The 17,036-nt window shown below is 40.5% G+C and overlaps 1 long non-coding RNA gene across 1 annotated transcript; it reads left to right on the forward strand.

Annotated features, from left to right (window-relative positions):
• Positions 1 to 8,508: 8,508 nt before the first annotated feature.
• On the forward strand, positions 8,509 to 14,434 carry LOC123968655. Its single transcript, XR_006824508.1, has 3 exons — positions 8,509 to 8,853; positions 11,768 to 12,017; positions 13,342 to 14,434. It is a non-coding gene; the product is annotated as an uncharacterized LOC123968655 (long non-coding RNA).
• The last annotated feature ends 2,602 nt before the right edge of the window (positions 14,435 to 17,036 follow it).

Genomic DNA, 17,036 nt, shown 5'->3' on the forward strand with positions numbered 1-17,036 from the left:
AAATATTTATCCGTCATGAAGTAGCCAGTAAGGGAAATGTTTAAGTGGTGTTAGTGTATAATACTGCAATATACATGCATTTTAAATTAGACAACTGTTCATCTGGAAAGCCAGATAGCTAAACCAGGAAAAAGAGAGACTTCATGGGAAATTGCTGCTGTACTATGAATGAAACTTCCATTTGTGCAGATTGCGTAGGTTGCATTGGTTTTTCAAGCCTGTTTTAAAACAACACTCACATACCCATATGAACATTGCAAGCGTTACTGGTCATTGTAAGTCTTCCTCTTGTCATACTAGCTGCAAATAGAAAGAATCCACAATCAGGAAAAGCTATAGTTATATCAAGTGGGGATCTTCCAAAAGTCTTTGTAGAATGACATTTTCTCTCTTTCCACAGACAGTGTTTTCTCAGCTGCGCTAAAGGGACTTTGAAAGATACCCGCTTGATTTGTCAACTCCAGCTGCGGAGGCCTCACATTATCTTTGGTTGTACTTTGGAATTAATTTTTGCACAGAAATAGAAGTGTGGATTTTGTCCCGCATTGTTTACTGAAACCGCTTTAAGAAGGAATCTCTTTGTAGCAAGATAAGAATTACTCTTCTGTCTTCTCTCTCACTCTTCTGCACACACAGCTGCATAGATGATTGAATATGAAGCGATCAGTTACTGAGACCAAGCTCTATTTTCCAGGTGAGGGATGCAGATGTCCAGTGGTGACCTGGTGCATGCACGTTCCCCTTCGAGGGAACTCAAACTGCGTCGGTATAGTGTCGTAACCGACGCAGTGTCTCGTTCCGCTTCTCGGGGAACCAGGGTTACATACGTAAACCGAGACGTTTTATTCATGCTTAGCATATCGGAATAATTGATTGGATACATCTCATGCCACTTCTAGAGAGACGTGTTGGGGAAATGTCAACACATTTCCACCCAATTAGCCCATTTTTGTTAGGATTTTGTTTTTTTTCCTGTTTTAGTCGGTTATCTTGGGTTTGGCTTTTGTTTGTAATGTTTTAGGGTTTTGATCCTTGTCTTGTGTCTCCTCTATTAAGCCTTGTTTATTATTTTGTTCGTTTGCATGTTTAGTTCACTTAGTACCTGTCCTGTAGTTCATGTCTTTGTATTTACTCCTGATTCTGTTTTTGTATTATTTTGGTCTTGTCCTCTTTGTGTTCTATTTTATCCTAGTCTCAGTCTCAGTCAACCTAAGGGAACTTAGGTTGTAATTTATCTGTATTATTAATTTTCTGTCTGCTAAGTGTTGGTTTGTGTTCTCTGTCTGGTTGTTGTTTATTTTTTATTTTTTTATTAAGTCTCATTGAGATCAAAAATCTCTTTTACAAGAGAGACCTGACTAGGTAGCAGCCATACATAAACAAAACATATTAAAATGCTACATACAATCATGACAAAATTCACAAAAAAACTGAAACAAACAAAAACAAAAAACACATCTATTCAAAAACCTCTCCAGAAAAACAACCACATGTTTCCTTCACCACATTCTTTATGACGCTCTTAAATTTATTAATTGATTGAAATTATTCCATGCCCAGGGTGCATAGTATGAAAATGCAGTTTTCCCCAGATCTGTCAAAACCCTGGGTACTTTAAAAAGTAACCACTAGGAGTAGCGTAGCTTTTTTTTTGGCATTGAAAGGAAAGATAGATTTATTTCTAAAATAAAAGCCAATCTTCACTTTGAGCTTCCTAACTAGATTAGCCATATGTACATTAAATAAAAGTTTGTCATACTTGTACGTGGGCACCCTTTCAATGGATTTACCATCAGACGTAAAAATACTAAGATTATCAAGCAACTGTAGGCGAGCTTTTGAGAAGACCATGAACTTCATTTTCTGAGGATTTAAAACCAATTTTAAATTGAGCAGAGCAGCTTGTAAGGACTGAAATGCAGTCTGAAGCTCTTGCACAGCCTGTGCCATGGAAGGAGCATGTGTACAAATGACAGTGTCAGCAGCATAGAAAAGTATTTTTGCTTGAATGTCCTCACCTAAATCATTTATAAAAATAGAGAACAGAATAGGTTCCAAAATAAAAACATGGGGGAAACCTTTAGCTATTTCAAGAAACTCAGATTTGTGGCCCTCTGCTTGGACACACTGAGTCCAATCTACAAAATAGTTTCTAAACCATTTAGCAGCATTAGGACAGAAACCAGCATCCCTAAGTTTGTTTAGCAACAATTCAAGTTTGTTTAGCAACAATTCATGATCCACAGAATCAAACACTTTGGATAGATCTACAAATAAGGCAGCGCAATGCTGTTTTCTGTCCAAGGCACCAATAAGATAATTTATTACCACCATAGCAGCAGTAATGATACTGTACTGTACTGTAAGACCAGATTGAAAATTGTTTAAAATATTATTATCAAGTAAAAACTGTTTTAACTGTAGATTTACCTGGGATTCAAGGATCTTAGCTAGGGTTGAGAGTTTAGAGATCAGACAGTAGTTGTTTAGCTCTGAGGGGTCCCCACCTTTAAATAAGGGGAGAATATGAGCAGCTTTCCAGATTTGGGGTATTGAATTGGACATAAGACTCAAATTAAAAATGTGAGTAATAGACAGCAATAATATCTGCCGCCACCTTTAGGAGATAAGGATTCAGATTGTCAGGATTTTTTATGGTCGATACATTTAAGAGCTTTACAAACCTGAGCAACTGAATTAGTTTTAATATCAAACAAATCCAGATTTCTATCAGTTGCAGTGGTGGCAGAACATGGGATAGGTGCATTTACATTTGAGCTGTCAACTGCAGACCCAGCACGGATAAAGTGTTTGTTTAACTGATTGACCATACCAGCTTTATCATTTATTTCATCTGAGCCAACCGGAATGTGTTCAGGGAGGCTTGAAGCAACATGTTTACCTGACATGGATTTAATTACTTTCCAGAATTTTGAGGGGTGATTTAGATTCTCTGTAACTGTCTTCAGATTAAACTCTGATTTGGAATTTCTTATCATCAAGGTGCACTTGTTCCTTAGGGTTCTAAATGTAGACCAATCAGCACAGGAGTTGGAAAATCTAGCTTGGGCCCACGATTTATTTCTTAAATGAATTAGCTCTGAAAGACTGTCTGAGAACCAGGGATTTTGCCTACCACTGATCCTGAACTTTTTAATGGGAACATGTTTATTAGAGATAGACAGAAAAATTGAGTGGAAATATATCCATGCCAATTCAACATCCGGAATCAGAGTTACTCTGTTAAGATCACTGTGATATAAATCAGGCAGGAAAGCCTGTTCTTGAAAACCTTTAAAATATCTTTTAAAAATGAACCAGGGTTTTACTTTGGGGATTTTTGTATTCCTGACACAAGCAATTGCACAATGATCGCTGACATCATTGCAAAATATGCCAGTTGAGGTGCATTTGTGAGATGTATTTGTTATAATTCAATCACGCAAGGTAGATTTATGTTGTGCGTTTGGCCTTGTTGGAGCATTAATGAGTTGCTCTAGGTTTAATGAATCACATAGTTCATAGTTCTTTAAAACAGTCTGACGTTCCTGAAAGCCAATCCCAATTTAGATCACCCATAAGGATGAATTCAGAGTCATTTATTTCATGTAATGTCTGAAATAGATTTCAAACGAACCTTTGCAGCAGACGGGGGTCTATAGCAACCAACCACAGTGATGTAAGAATCCTTTGATACGCCTACTTTGATGGCCAAGACCTCAAACTGTTTAGCTTTAGTAATTGACAGAGTTACAGAGCTAATGAGCTTGGATTTGACATACATGGCAACCCCACCTCCTTTACCCAACCGATCAGTTCTATAGACTTTGAAACCATCTATAAAAATTAAGTCATCAGTTACAGATTTCTTAAGCCAAATTTCTGATAGAACCATTACATCTGCGTTTGTCGTATTTGCCCAGATCTTGATCATATCCATTTTAGGGACCAGACTTCTAACATTTATATGTATGAAACCAAGGCCTGATCTACTTTTGAAATCTGAGAGAGTGGGTAGACATTGCACAGAGGTAGTAGGCCAAGGATTTGGCTGAACATTTCCAGATAACAACAATAAAAGCATCACTATACATCGCAGTTTTAATTTAACAGGAGATGAATTATCAGAACCACTGTTACCTGCAAACTGTGAGAAAGAGTCCCCTTTGACAGTAAAATAGTCAGACAACAGCATTAGATTCTGAAGATACAGGACCTCTTTGACTTGCCCTTCAGAGTAGTAAATCTTCAGTTGATGAAGTAGACTGATGATGTGACTCAAGAATTCTCGTCTGAAAAATGAGAGTTGCCAGGAGTTTAACAAGTACAAAAAGGATTCACTCTCCCCGTTGTCCCCAGTTGGTACATTTAGACCCAGGTTGCAATGAATAAGCATCAGAATTATAAAGAAATACATGATGCCAACTTATCTGCTGTTTTATCGCGGACAGACGAGGTAGCAGTGTGGAATCTCAGATTGAAACAATGGCTGTGGGCAAATCTGCAAACCAGGAAACGTGCAGTTGCTCCACCTCACCCAGGGTCCACAGTTATGACAGTCGGCGTGCTACTAGCTACTACCTTAAAATCCAAAATCCAGCAGCAGGAACGAGACCTTAATTTTGGTTTAAATGAAGCATGTAATCCACAGTGAGTGTTGATCTGCACCGAAATAGCAGAATAATACAAATCTGGCAACCACTGACCCACTTAGGAGATCCGCAAAGTGTTATGTCCAGGTAGGTCTAGGCCTCAAACAGTCCAGACGTCCAGAGTTCTGTGGCAATCCAAAGGCATCTTGGAAAGTTCCACTCATTCAGGCCCGAATGATAAAATATCTTGCATAAAAACATCAAAACTCCGATCTCACATACTAACACACAAAACAATGGACTGCCTTGGCTGCCATCGTAGATTTCTTTTGGTTTACTTGACAGTGTTTATTCTGCTTGTTTCCTATTGGTTTCTGTTCTTGTGTTTAGTGGCCAGTGTCTTGTGTTCATTGTTCAGTCTTGCTTGCTTGTTTCCTGTTGTGTTTAGTTTTGCCTTATGATGTTGAGTTGTATTCTGCATTTAGGTTTGGTCCTGTCTGATTCCCCTGCTTTCTCTCTGCCTTTCTCTCTGTGGTTGAAAAGTCCAAAAAATCTCCTTTCCTAACCACTTTTCCTTGACCTCGATGGAAAACGTCATGAGGTTAAGGAAAGATGTTAAGGAGAATTCATAAGGGAATGGGATCGCAGGTCTAAGAGAATTCAACTGCTCTTTTCTAAGTGACGTAATTATGCAATGGCGTGTGTTGTTCTGAAGATAGACTACAAAAAGTGCATCTTTGACACTGCGGCCCGTGTTGTTTTAATGCAGGCAATCTAAAGGTGGTCATACTCACCCTCCTGCCCACCCATATTTATCAACATGAATCACGATTATTGTATGTAAACACATTGTTTCCCACAGAATGAAGGCGTAACTGTGGTGAGACAGACAGAGAGAGAGAGAGAGCGACCGAGCGAGAGGAGGTGCTGAGCAAATATATGCGCTGCGCGCAGGTCTGTAATCAAATACGATTTTACCCATAGCCTAGTAAAAAAAAAACAATAATAAAAAATCAACATGTGGCCGTCAGCGTTGCTAATGTGGCAGACCGCCACAAATAAATCTATGTGTGGGAAACACTTAATAATACATTACATTTACTGTAGAGGTTATCCAGCGTGATCATTGTCTTTATTAAGGAGGTGGTATTATGCTTTTTGGCCTTTTCCCTCTGTATACCTTTGTTGTGCATGTAATAGGTTTGCAAAGTGAAAAAGCCCACCCCAAAGGGAGTTCCCATCTCCCACAGAAAACACTGCTCTGAACTGCCCGAAAAGAAGCTCATTTGTAGTCCAGCCGTTTCACTTTTTTCCCTGTGACGTCACAGGGATGAAAGCAAAATGCATGTCAAAATGCATGTCAAAAGGCTCGCCAAGCGGCTAGTCCGACACACCCTCAAAAACACCGGTGGAAAAACACTGAGCTGCAGCACACACTCTCCTCTCCCTTCCAAACACTAGCTACCCTCCAGGCAGTCAATGGACAAAAAGATGTTACTGTGATGTAGAGACAGAGCTCGGTTAAAACTTTATGGATGAAAGATACTTATGTTACAGATTAATAACTCACCGCTCTGAAACTCTTGCTCCAGTCTATGTTGCCAAGCTGGTCGGCAACATGTACAGCTAAAACGAAGCCGTGTTTACTGGCTTCTCATCGGCTCGCCCTTCTCTGCTTCTGATTGGCTAGTAGTCCTTAACTAGGAACTGCGCATGTGCAACTCCAAACAAAGATCATTTAGAGACAAGATGTATTACTCCATAGCTAAAACGAAGCGTTCATCACACAGGGTGAAAGAGAAGCTGCAGCAATGTGCAGTATGACAAAAAAATATGTTTATTGTGGAAAATTTAACCATGTAAACCTGTTCTGGTACAACCCCTAAATAAGATTATGAACCTGAAAATGAGCATAATACCACCTCTAAGGTAAGAATCGCTGAAGGCTGGCAATACATAATGTGAGCCTAAACGCTGCAACATTATCCTCACTTTGATCATTTTGCAAAACTGGTAACATAGCTCGCATGGGTCTCAGTTATTGTTGACAGTTCAAGACATATGCATATTAGCAAGTTATGGCATAAGAGAGAAAAAGCTTAATAGCCAACGGTAACTTGATAACATTCTTTATCCGTCATGGTTGGTGATTTTTTTATTTCAACTATCCGAATACTAAAATGGTGTTAAAACAGAATTATATTAGAGCAAAGCCAAAGAAAACAAACCAAAAGAAAGGAAATTGTGAGTGTCTTTTTCAAGTATCATGATGTGCTTCTGTATCGCAAGGATTTTGCTAAATGTGGTCAATGGATGTTATCGTTTTTCGAGTTTGAGAATGTGCGTCGCTTTAAATGTTGCTGCCACAAGGAACTGTGGGATGGCATTATCTCTTATCCTTTCGTAAAGGATGGTCCGGTGAAAGGAAGAATTGAAGCACCTTTCCTTAGCTTTTAGAGAATTCAACCAGCTCTTATCATGGCTGCCAATGAAATATTTCTGGTTCACTTCACTCAGTTAGGAACCTTCCTAAGCAAAAAACACTTTTCGACCGCAGCCCTTGTGTCTATTGTACTTGATTAGTCCCTCATGTCTATCACCTGTGTATTCCGTCCTAGCTCGTTAACCCTGTGTATATATTGCCTGTGTTTCCGCTCAATCTGTCCCTGGTCATTGCCGTGTGTAGCTTTTCATGCTCTGTCTCGTTGTGTCCTGCCTGTTCCCCTGATTTCTGGGTTATTCCCCTTTTGGATTTTCAGTTGGATGCCTGGTTAGTTTGAATTTATTTATTATTTTGGATTATTTTGACTCAGACTGTAAGTGTGCTCACTTTTTGTAAACCTCTTGAACTGTACCTGCTCTGCTCGGTGTCCTGCGTTTGGGTTCTCCAACCTCACTACCACACCCACTGTAGAGGCTAAGCCCAAGCTTTAAGCCCTTGAGGTGCTGCCCCGGGGTTGAGTAATTGACACACTTTTTATCTTGTTGTATTTATGAAAGTCCAAGTCGTATTTGCAGTTAAAACCATTGGTTTCAATTTATTTTCATCCATCTCCATTGTTTCTTCAGACAAACTTCATTGTACATATGTGGCTTTGTACTGATATGGTGTGGTGTTTTCGTATGTCCGTGTGGGCATGGTGCGTTGGTCTATGCTTCCAGGTAGCATCTGAGGAACCAAAGATTGGTTCCCACTAATGCCAAGAGTGCTAATTGGCTCTTACACACCGGCCCCTAATAGTAATTGAATTGTAATCTGCAATTCAAACAAATAAACAATAGCAGAGCCATGTGCAATACCCATACATATTTATATCACCATAAATCAGAATACAACTCTTTGATTAAGCACAGTTTAGTTATAGGTCTCTCAATAATGTTTTTAGCTTGACAGAACATTCTAGGCCCCTTTTGTCAGAATAAACTTCCAGCACTTTGCCAAGTGGCCATGATCAATGTGGAGCTGTTGAATCCATGATGACTACCACATCTCCAGCAACTAGACTCCTCTTCCTTTGGCTCCACTTCTGTCTTTCTTGCAACAATGGCAAAACAAATCCGCAAGATATTCAGCCTGTTTCCATCACGGTTTCAAATACATGTCTGAGGGTTCAAAATGTCCAGGCGCCAAAGCTGGTTTTCCCTTTAGTAGCAGGAGATGATTTGGTGTGAGAGGTTCCAGATCGTTTGGATCGTCAGATAGCTGTATAATAGGACGATCGTTGAGAATGGCTTCTACTTCACACATATTGGTGTGGAGTCCATCATTATCCAAGGTCTGCTGGTGCAAAACTGATCTGAGGTGGTAACCGAGGTAGACAAAAAACAGGTCGTTAAGCACAAATCACAAAAACACTCGACAAGACTGAAATTCTAACAGTTGGCAGGAGCAATTGTACCACGGGAGGACGAACTGGCGAAGAGTGGAAGCTGAACCAGAGTATTTGGCTGCATGGGTTGATTGCTTGATGAACCACAGGTGCGAGACGCTGCAGGTGGTGAAGAGCCAGGACCGGAAATGCCCACATTAACAGAGACAGGACAAGACAAACAAGACTGACAGAGACAGCAGGGGATAGATAACTGGAAACACACTAGGAAGGGACAGGAGGCAAAGTCTAATCATGACAGATGGTCCCATTGTCTGATGTAACATGGACAACTTAACCCCTCCTGCTGATAAACCGTCATAATGCATTTCTGCAGGCATCAGTCTCAAGAGAATTGGCCACCTCCAAATGAACTGCTCTACAAGTCCCAGGTAAATCTGGGACTATTCTCTCTTTAGGAAAGTCTACCATCTTTTGCTCCATAACTCTCCCATTGTAACGTTTGCAAAAACTACACTCAGCATTGACCTTCCTCACGGCCGAGTTGGCTTTGGCTTCGGCCTTGGAAATATGCTGCTCCTTCACAAGAATGAGTGGTTGTTGTATTTCCAATGACATTGCTTTGCACAATCTCCCTCCAACTCTTAGGAGTCCATCTTCCAAGATCGGATCCAGCTTATAGATGGTACTTTGTCTGCTTACTGTTCCTTTTTCCGATAACAGGGAAGTGATTTTGGCCTGAAACCTTTGTTTCCTCCAGAGCTTTTGGTGTCAAGATGTCACACATTTCCAGTGGCCTCCAAAGCCTTTCTCCCACAACTGAGCTCCAACAACATTTTCTTCAGCCTAAGAAGCCAAGCCACAACTTTGGTACTCTTCCAGTCTGAAAAGTAGATCATAAGACTCGTAAGCTTTAAGTGAATCGTCGACCACAATGTTCACTAAAGTTTGCCTTTTGACTTCTGGATCATCAGTGTCCTCTCTGATATCACCATCATACCTTTCAAACATTCAAAGAAACATTCAACCCTCCAGCCAACCGCTATTATTAAGGAAGACCGGCACCTTCATTCCTCTGGATGCAACATCAGCAGGGTTGTCTTTGGAGCTGATGTGTCTCCATTGGGAAGGGTTTGAAACTTCTCTTATGGCAGTAATCCTGTTTGCCATAAAGGTTTGAAATTGCTCGTCAATCTCCAAGTTTGATACAGAAATCCTATTTACCACAACAGAAGGAAGCTCCAAGTCAACAGCGTTACCATTTCCATTAAAAGGAGCATTGATGACCCACCCCAACACTGTTCTTATAGCGTATGGGCCACCTCCACAGCTGTTGACAATTTCCCAAGGTTCCAATAACTTGGGAGCATGGTTCCTATCAACATGTCAACGTTGGCCTTTACGCTGGGAATGTGAATTTTTGACAGATGTGGCCACCTTTTAACATCTGCAGCTGTAGCAATGTTGTCTGTAGTGACTGGCATCTTCTTCTGTGTGAGAACTTCTGGGAGAAGATAAAAGTTGTTTTCCTCCACCAGATTAGGAGTATGCTTTTCCATAAGCTGCTACAGAAAGTAGCTGAACCACTGGGATCCAAAAATGCATTCATCTGTATGACGTTGCTTCCTTTTGTGGACTTCACCTGTACTGGAGCAATAGAAAAAATACAGCAGCACTTTCCGGCCCCTGTGTGTCCACATGTCTGTGATACTGTTGATGATTTAACTCCATGTGACTAATGTTTGTTCTGACTCCACATTAGTTTTCCTGATATGGAGCAAACTTCACAAGTCACGTGATTATCACACACCTACTTATGTGTCCCATACACATGCATCCAAAACAAATGCCTTTCTCCTTTAGAAAAATGATCTTGTCTCTGTGTTCCTTTAAATTGTTGACATTTCTCTAAAGGATGAGCACGTGGACAGCAATGACAAGACAAGCTGTTTTTCTTGGGGCAATTTGCTGTAGTTTTGTTATCATCAGGATCCACTTCAGTCACTGTAGTGACAAAACTACTTCCTTTCATTCTGCTCTTTGACTGTAGCTTAAACTTGTTTGAAGTATTTAAGCCAGCAGCCCTTTGTGATAGGCTTGCACCTTCAATGTCTCCAAAATTGGGTCTGATAGAATTCTTACATGTCTCTCAAGAAATGTGACCATGTCTAAGAAAGGAGCTCTGTCATTAGAGGCTTCTCAAATGTCATGAGCTTTGACTCGCCACTGTTCTCTTAGCTTGAAAGGCAACTTGGAAATAACAACTTTCATGTTAGTTGGTATATCTAACTCTTGCATAAAGTGAAGTTCTTCCATCACATTACAACATCCGCGCAGGAATAATGCATAAGTTTGGAGGGCTCTGACATCCTCAGAATTGATGGTTGACCAAGATAAAGCCTTTTCTATATATGCAGTAGCAATTTTGCACTCATTCCCAAAATGCTCTTTCAGAAGACCCTTTGCCACAATGTAGCCACATTCAGGAGACATGTGTTGGCAGCTACGAACCAGTTCCTTTGGCTGCCCTCTAGTGAACTGTTCCAAGTTGTATAAACAGTCCGCTCCACTACCTTTATCCTCCACTCCGTATTCAAATGCCTTAATGAAAGCCTTATATTGAAATGGATCTCCCTCAAATATGGGAATGTCTCTTGTTGGTAAAGACAGCAACTGCTGCTGGTGAGCAAGTGCTGCTTCATTCTGCTTCTGCATAATAGCCACAACATCTCCTGATGATATTTGTCCATGCATGTTTGCTTGATTTTCCAAAGTAATGATTGAGCCAAGTTGCAATACTTGTGCCTTTTCCTTATCAGATTGTTCCTTGGCCTCCAACATTGATGAAATATGCATTTCCTTTGGCTTTGGTTTACAATCCTGTGCAGGCGGTTTGCTTTGTGGGAATGACCTCTATGAAAACCATGTTTCGTGTTTTTCTTTTTCCTCATTTGTTAAGAAACCCAGTATAGACCCATGCATACATCTTATTTCATCACATAGTGCAACGTAATCTTCAAAAGCATTTTGCACATCTGAATGTTTACCAGTTTCCATTAAACCTTGCAACATTTTTCTTAAATCATGAGCCTTATTTAGCTTTGATTTTCTACCAGCTTGTAATTTATCCAATTTATCAACAAGTTCTTTAAACAGAAAGTTTGATAACACGGCTGCTGCCTTGTGTTTCACTACTGGCCATATTGTCAGCTTTGTCATCAGATGATGCGCTCTCAACTGGCGCTTTGTCCCTGTCCACAACGCATTCCGACATATTTAATAGTCTGACAGTTAGCGGATTACAGTAAACCGACTGATGCAAAGTTTATTGTTTATCCACTTCAGGGACCAATGCATTGGAATTACACATATGTGTGCACACAACTAATAGTCTTAGATGGCCATTTAACCCGGTGGCCTACTTCAGTTAGCTACAGAGTCCCTGGCAGTGTCGCTCCTCTCTGGCGCCCTCTACATCCGATGAGCGGTGACTGTAGCCAAGTGGTCTCCTGATCAGCTGATTACCAGATGAGCCGCAGCTGGCGAAACACTCCACACACTCCGTCTCAATCCTTCCTCATCACCGCCACCAAAGGTATGGAAACACGTCTTCAAAACTCTTGACTTTGCATGTAGAGGCTAAGCCCAAGCTTTAAGCCCCTGAGGTGCTGTCCCGGGGTTGAGTAATTGACACACTTTTTACCTTGTTTTATTAATGAAAGTCCAAGTCGTATTTGCAGTTAAAACCTTTGGTTTCAATTTATTTCCATCCATCTCCATTGTTTCTCCAGACAAACTTCATTGCACATGTGTGGCTTTGTACTGGTATGGTGTGGTGTGTTCGTATGTCCGTGTGTGCATAGTCAAAAACTGTCTGTGCTTCTGGATAGCATCTACTTATGCCAAGAGCGCTAATTGGCTCTTACACCCACCCCTATGACAATTTTGCTGCGCATGAGCTCTTTTGAAGAGTTATAGCGCCGCAGGGCCACAAAGTGGAAAGCCAACTGTGTTCTCTATGCCAAACAAATGGTCACAGAGGAGCATGACATCAGCATAAATCTGAATTTCTATGCACCAAGTGTATAACAAACCTTAATGTAAAACCTACTGCTTTGTTGTTAAGTCTCTTGTTAGCCTATATTTACTACATAGATTTTATCTTAAAACAATGGACATAAACACAATGTCTTAATTAAATCAAACACTTAAATCCAGAAACACAGCTTGAAGTCACTCTACATACCTCAGATGTTCCAGGAATGCACTTGACTGACTGGTTCCCGGTGGCTTAGGCGCTAAAACAAGGGTTGGTTCTTTGAAGCCTTCATGCCCCTGAAGCATGATAACCTGGCAGTGACCAACATTAATCCTTTCATGGTAACACTGGCCATGTATATGGATTCCATATGGGTTGTTCTCTTGGGCTGTAAATAGCTGAGGTGATGGAAAACCTCACTGTACCAGCACAAAACTCTCTCGTTGACCCACTGTGACAAAGCCAGGCTGAAACATGGAGCCAAACCACCAGTAATGCTCACACTACGGGTCAGCTCTAATTGTTCAGGTTGAATAAACCTGGCATATTGTTTCTGGCTTGGAATAATACAAAGAGAAAATTGTCCAAGATTGATTTTTATAGCTTCAGGGCAAAAACCTGGGAAAATGAGCGATTGCGAGTTCTATTTTTTATTTCATGGTGTTTTGTTATTTTATTCTAAAGGAAGTGAATTGTTCTAAAATGCAAAATAGCTGATGTTGTAGTCGATATGCTGAAAATTATCACATTTATTATTTTTATGTAATACAGTTGTTTTCAGAGTGTATGGGATGTCAGTGGTGAATTATTGCTTGCCAGTTTTAGCCTGCAGCTTGACTCGACTTTCATGGCTTCCACTTGATATCAAACGCTGCTACAGGGGCCAAAGGTCTCCACCATTCATCAGGAGGTGCGTGCCATACAAAGTGCTGCATGTGGAGGAAAATCTGCAAGCAAGGCAAATCATGGAGTGGAGGAGGTACTCGAGCTGCAAACATGCTATGTGATCTACAATCAGTAGTGCTGTCAGAAATCTGATGATCAAAACAGATAGGCTGCTGAGAGCTTTCCAACCAGCAGGCTTGGAAACATTCATCTGTGGATTGGTTGGGGACATTTTCCACTGGGGAAGGTACATCTCCCCTGATTAGTTTTTACCTCCATCATTCAAATTTCTTTTTCACTTTCATGCTTCATGTTTAGATCTCAGATCTGAAATATGCTCCAAAACAATGTTGATGTGTATTTTCCTACAAGGCAAAAAACCCCCAGCCATCTTGTTTTGATGTTTAACACTGATCATGTAATTCCCCAGTAGACTTTCCCAGGGAAAATTCAAAGCTCAAGGTTTCTTTTTTCCTTTTTCTAAAAGCTGTTAATAAATGAAAGGCTTGTGAGCTTTATATATTTTACATTTTAATGATTAAGAATGAGAGCTGTGTCTTTAAAGCTGGCGGGACTTTTACAGTTAAATGAATAAATGAATGTCCGTTTCATTGAAGCCCTTGCCAAACAAGTTTACACAATGCTGATTAAGCCTATGACTGCCAGGTAAATCTCTCTTTTTTTTATAGTATACCAGGGTTTTTAAATCTAGCGTCTGTGACAACATTCTGGCACATTGGTCAAACATCAATCATTGGAGCAATCTGTCCTTGCTGCAAAAAAAAATAAATATCCATCCAGTCCATGCGAGACAAAGACTGATATGTTTACCATGATTGTATAGTTTGTGTTAATCGTCAAATAAGATGTGTTTTTAATTCTGAAACTCATCTATGCCTTAAAGGTTCGGTGTGTAAGTTTTAGTGGCATCTAGTTCTGAGGGTTATGATTTGCAAGCTGATTGGAACTAACGGCTCACTCACCTTTCACTCCTCCCTTTGCAAGCGCATAGGAAAAGCTATCGTGTCTCTGTCAGCTCTTGTGCTAAATAATAAATGCGGGCCTCTATTTGTTCAAATTTCACTGCTCTTCTTACTTCTAATAAACCAGACAACAAGTACTACTAGTACATCTTCTTCTTCTTCTTTGTATGTATTCAACGCGTTTGACAAAACGCGCTCTGTAAAGCAGTCTGTTGTCCATTTGGGCTACTGTAGAAACATGGCATTGCAATATGTCGAATTCCATGTAAGGGGTGTATGTACACTGAACAAAACTATAAACTAGTGCTGGGCAACAATTAAAATTTTTAATTGAGTTTAATCATAAGTGCAATAACATGTGGTTTGCAAACACGTTAAACAAATAATGTGCTTCTTACCAGCAGTATTTCCTTTACACAGCAGCAATAAAATATTACCTAAACCTATAACGTAAACATTAACGTAATCAAATCAAATATTAAACCAAAGCTATTTGCCACTATCAGGGCATTACCTTTTACCTAGCTTGTTAAAACAAGTTACCATCAGAGTCTAGTTTCCTTATATATTTTTTTTTCTGAACAGATATTAGCAGGTATCTTTTATCAGGGAGCAGCAAGAACATTATGTTCAGTAGGGTTGGGACGATGTCTACATTCAAACATCAGGATGGACGATGGCGGGGGGGGGTAGCGGTCGTCTTATGTGCATGTGTTCACCGTCACAGACTTTACTCGGTTCAGAACTTGAAATGACGAAATCGCGGTGGATATTTTACAGGCACAGACCAGGTAACGTTAAAGCAGCATTGAAGACACAGGGTGCAGATGTTGGTTTCGGCTGTTTGAGTTGTTTGATAGGCTGCGTCATTAACAAGCAAGCGGCTCACCTGCTGCCGTGATAACGGATTGCGGGTGGAAAAATACGCAAAAGAGATGACAGCGTAGTATGCTGAGGACTTTTTTAATAATTAATTAATGCAATAAGAATGCGTTAACGTGCCCAGCCCTACTATAAACGCAACACTTTTACTTTTTTCTCCCATTCATCATGACCTGAACTAAAAAATCTAACACTTCCTGCTTTATTGCTGGCAACAATAAAAGGCCACTCGAAAATGTGCAGTTCCATCACACAGCAGAATGCCACAGATGTCGCAAGTTTTGAGAGAGCGTGCAATTGTCATGCTGACTGCAGGAATGTCCTCCAGAGCTGTTGCCCTTGAATTGAATGTTCATTTCTCTACCATAAGCCATCTTCAAAGGCATTTAAGAGAATTTGGCAGTACATCCAACCGGCCTCACAACCACAGACCACGTGTAACCACACCAGCCCAGGACCTCCACATCCAGCATCTTCACCTCCAAGATCGTCTGAGACCAGCCACCTGGACAGTTGCTGCAACAATCGGTTTGCAGAACCAAAGAATTTCTGCACAAACTGTCAGGAACTGTCTCAGGGAAGCTCATCTGCATGCTCGTAGTGCTCATCAGGGTCTCGACCTGACTGCAACTTTGCACAGCCATTGAAGAGGAGTGGACCAACATTTCACAGGCCACAATCAACAACCTGATCAACTGTATGCAAAGGAGATTTATTGGACTGTGTGAGGCAAATGGTGGTCACACCAGATACTGACTGGTTTCCGTACCCCCCAGACTCCCCCAGTACAGTGAAATTGCACATTTTCAGGTGACCTTGTATTGTGGCCAGCCTAAGGCACACCTGGGTAATACCCATGCTGTCTGATCAGCATCTTGATATACTACACCTGTGAGGTGGATGGATTATCTTGGCAAAGGAGAAGTGCTCACTAGCACAGATTTTGACAGATTTGTGAACAATATTTGAGAGAAATAGGCCTTTTGTGTACATAGAGAAAGTCTTAGATCTTTGAGTGCAGCTCATGATGATTGGGGGCAAAAACAAAAGTGTTGCGTTTATAATTTTGTTCAGTTTAGATAGAAATGGCTCATAAAAACATAACTCATTATGTAGGGTCTTTATACACCATTGGAAAAATAGTCATGTATATTATATTGCATTTCTGTCAATAGATCCTCCTAAATATTACATACTAGAAGTTTCTGTACTTAATATAAACTGTGTTGAACTATGTTGAAAATACTTGTCTTGCCTCAACAGTGTTGAAATGCAGCTGCCAAGCTTTTAACCGTCGGTTGTAAATTGGGAGGAGCTATTTTGGGCAGCCTTGGTTTTGTGTAAATCCCATTCATTTTTCCAGTATACAATGTTACGTGACTCACAGAGCACTTCAGTGGCTTGGATGAGCTTGACATCCTCCCTGTTAAATAATCAGTGCAAAAAAAGAATATATCTGGTTCATCTAGAAAGTTTTATGGGCACATATAAAACTTTAGGGGAGTAGTTAACTCCGATTCCCAAGGTGCATCTTTGCAAGAAACAACCAAAATTTGGTTACAGTTGCTTACGTGGCTGTAAGCTTCTTCTCTGTAACAACCAAGGCCGAGGTTCATGGGAAAACTGGATGTCATAACCTAAACCAATATGATTGTAGCATTATTTGAGTGAGTCTCATGTTTCTATGTTAAGCGGGGGGAAAAAACCACTTCTGAAGCCAGTGGGTTCTCTCACTTCATACATCTATTGACTTTATGTGACCCAATAAGCCCATGTCATGGAAAACTGGACTGTGTGTAATAGTGTAACTAACCAAATGAGTTGC

Source organism: Micropterus dolomieu, linkage group LG03, assembly GCF_021292245.1.
Source record: "Micropterus dolomieu isolate WLL.071019.BEF.003 ecotype Adirondacks linkage group LG03, ASM2129224v1, whole genome shotgun sequence".
Lineage (NCBI taxonomy): Eukaryota > Metazoa > Chordata > Actinopteri > Centrarchiformes > Centrarchidae > Micropterus > Micropterus dolomieu.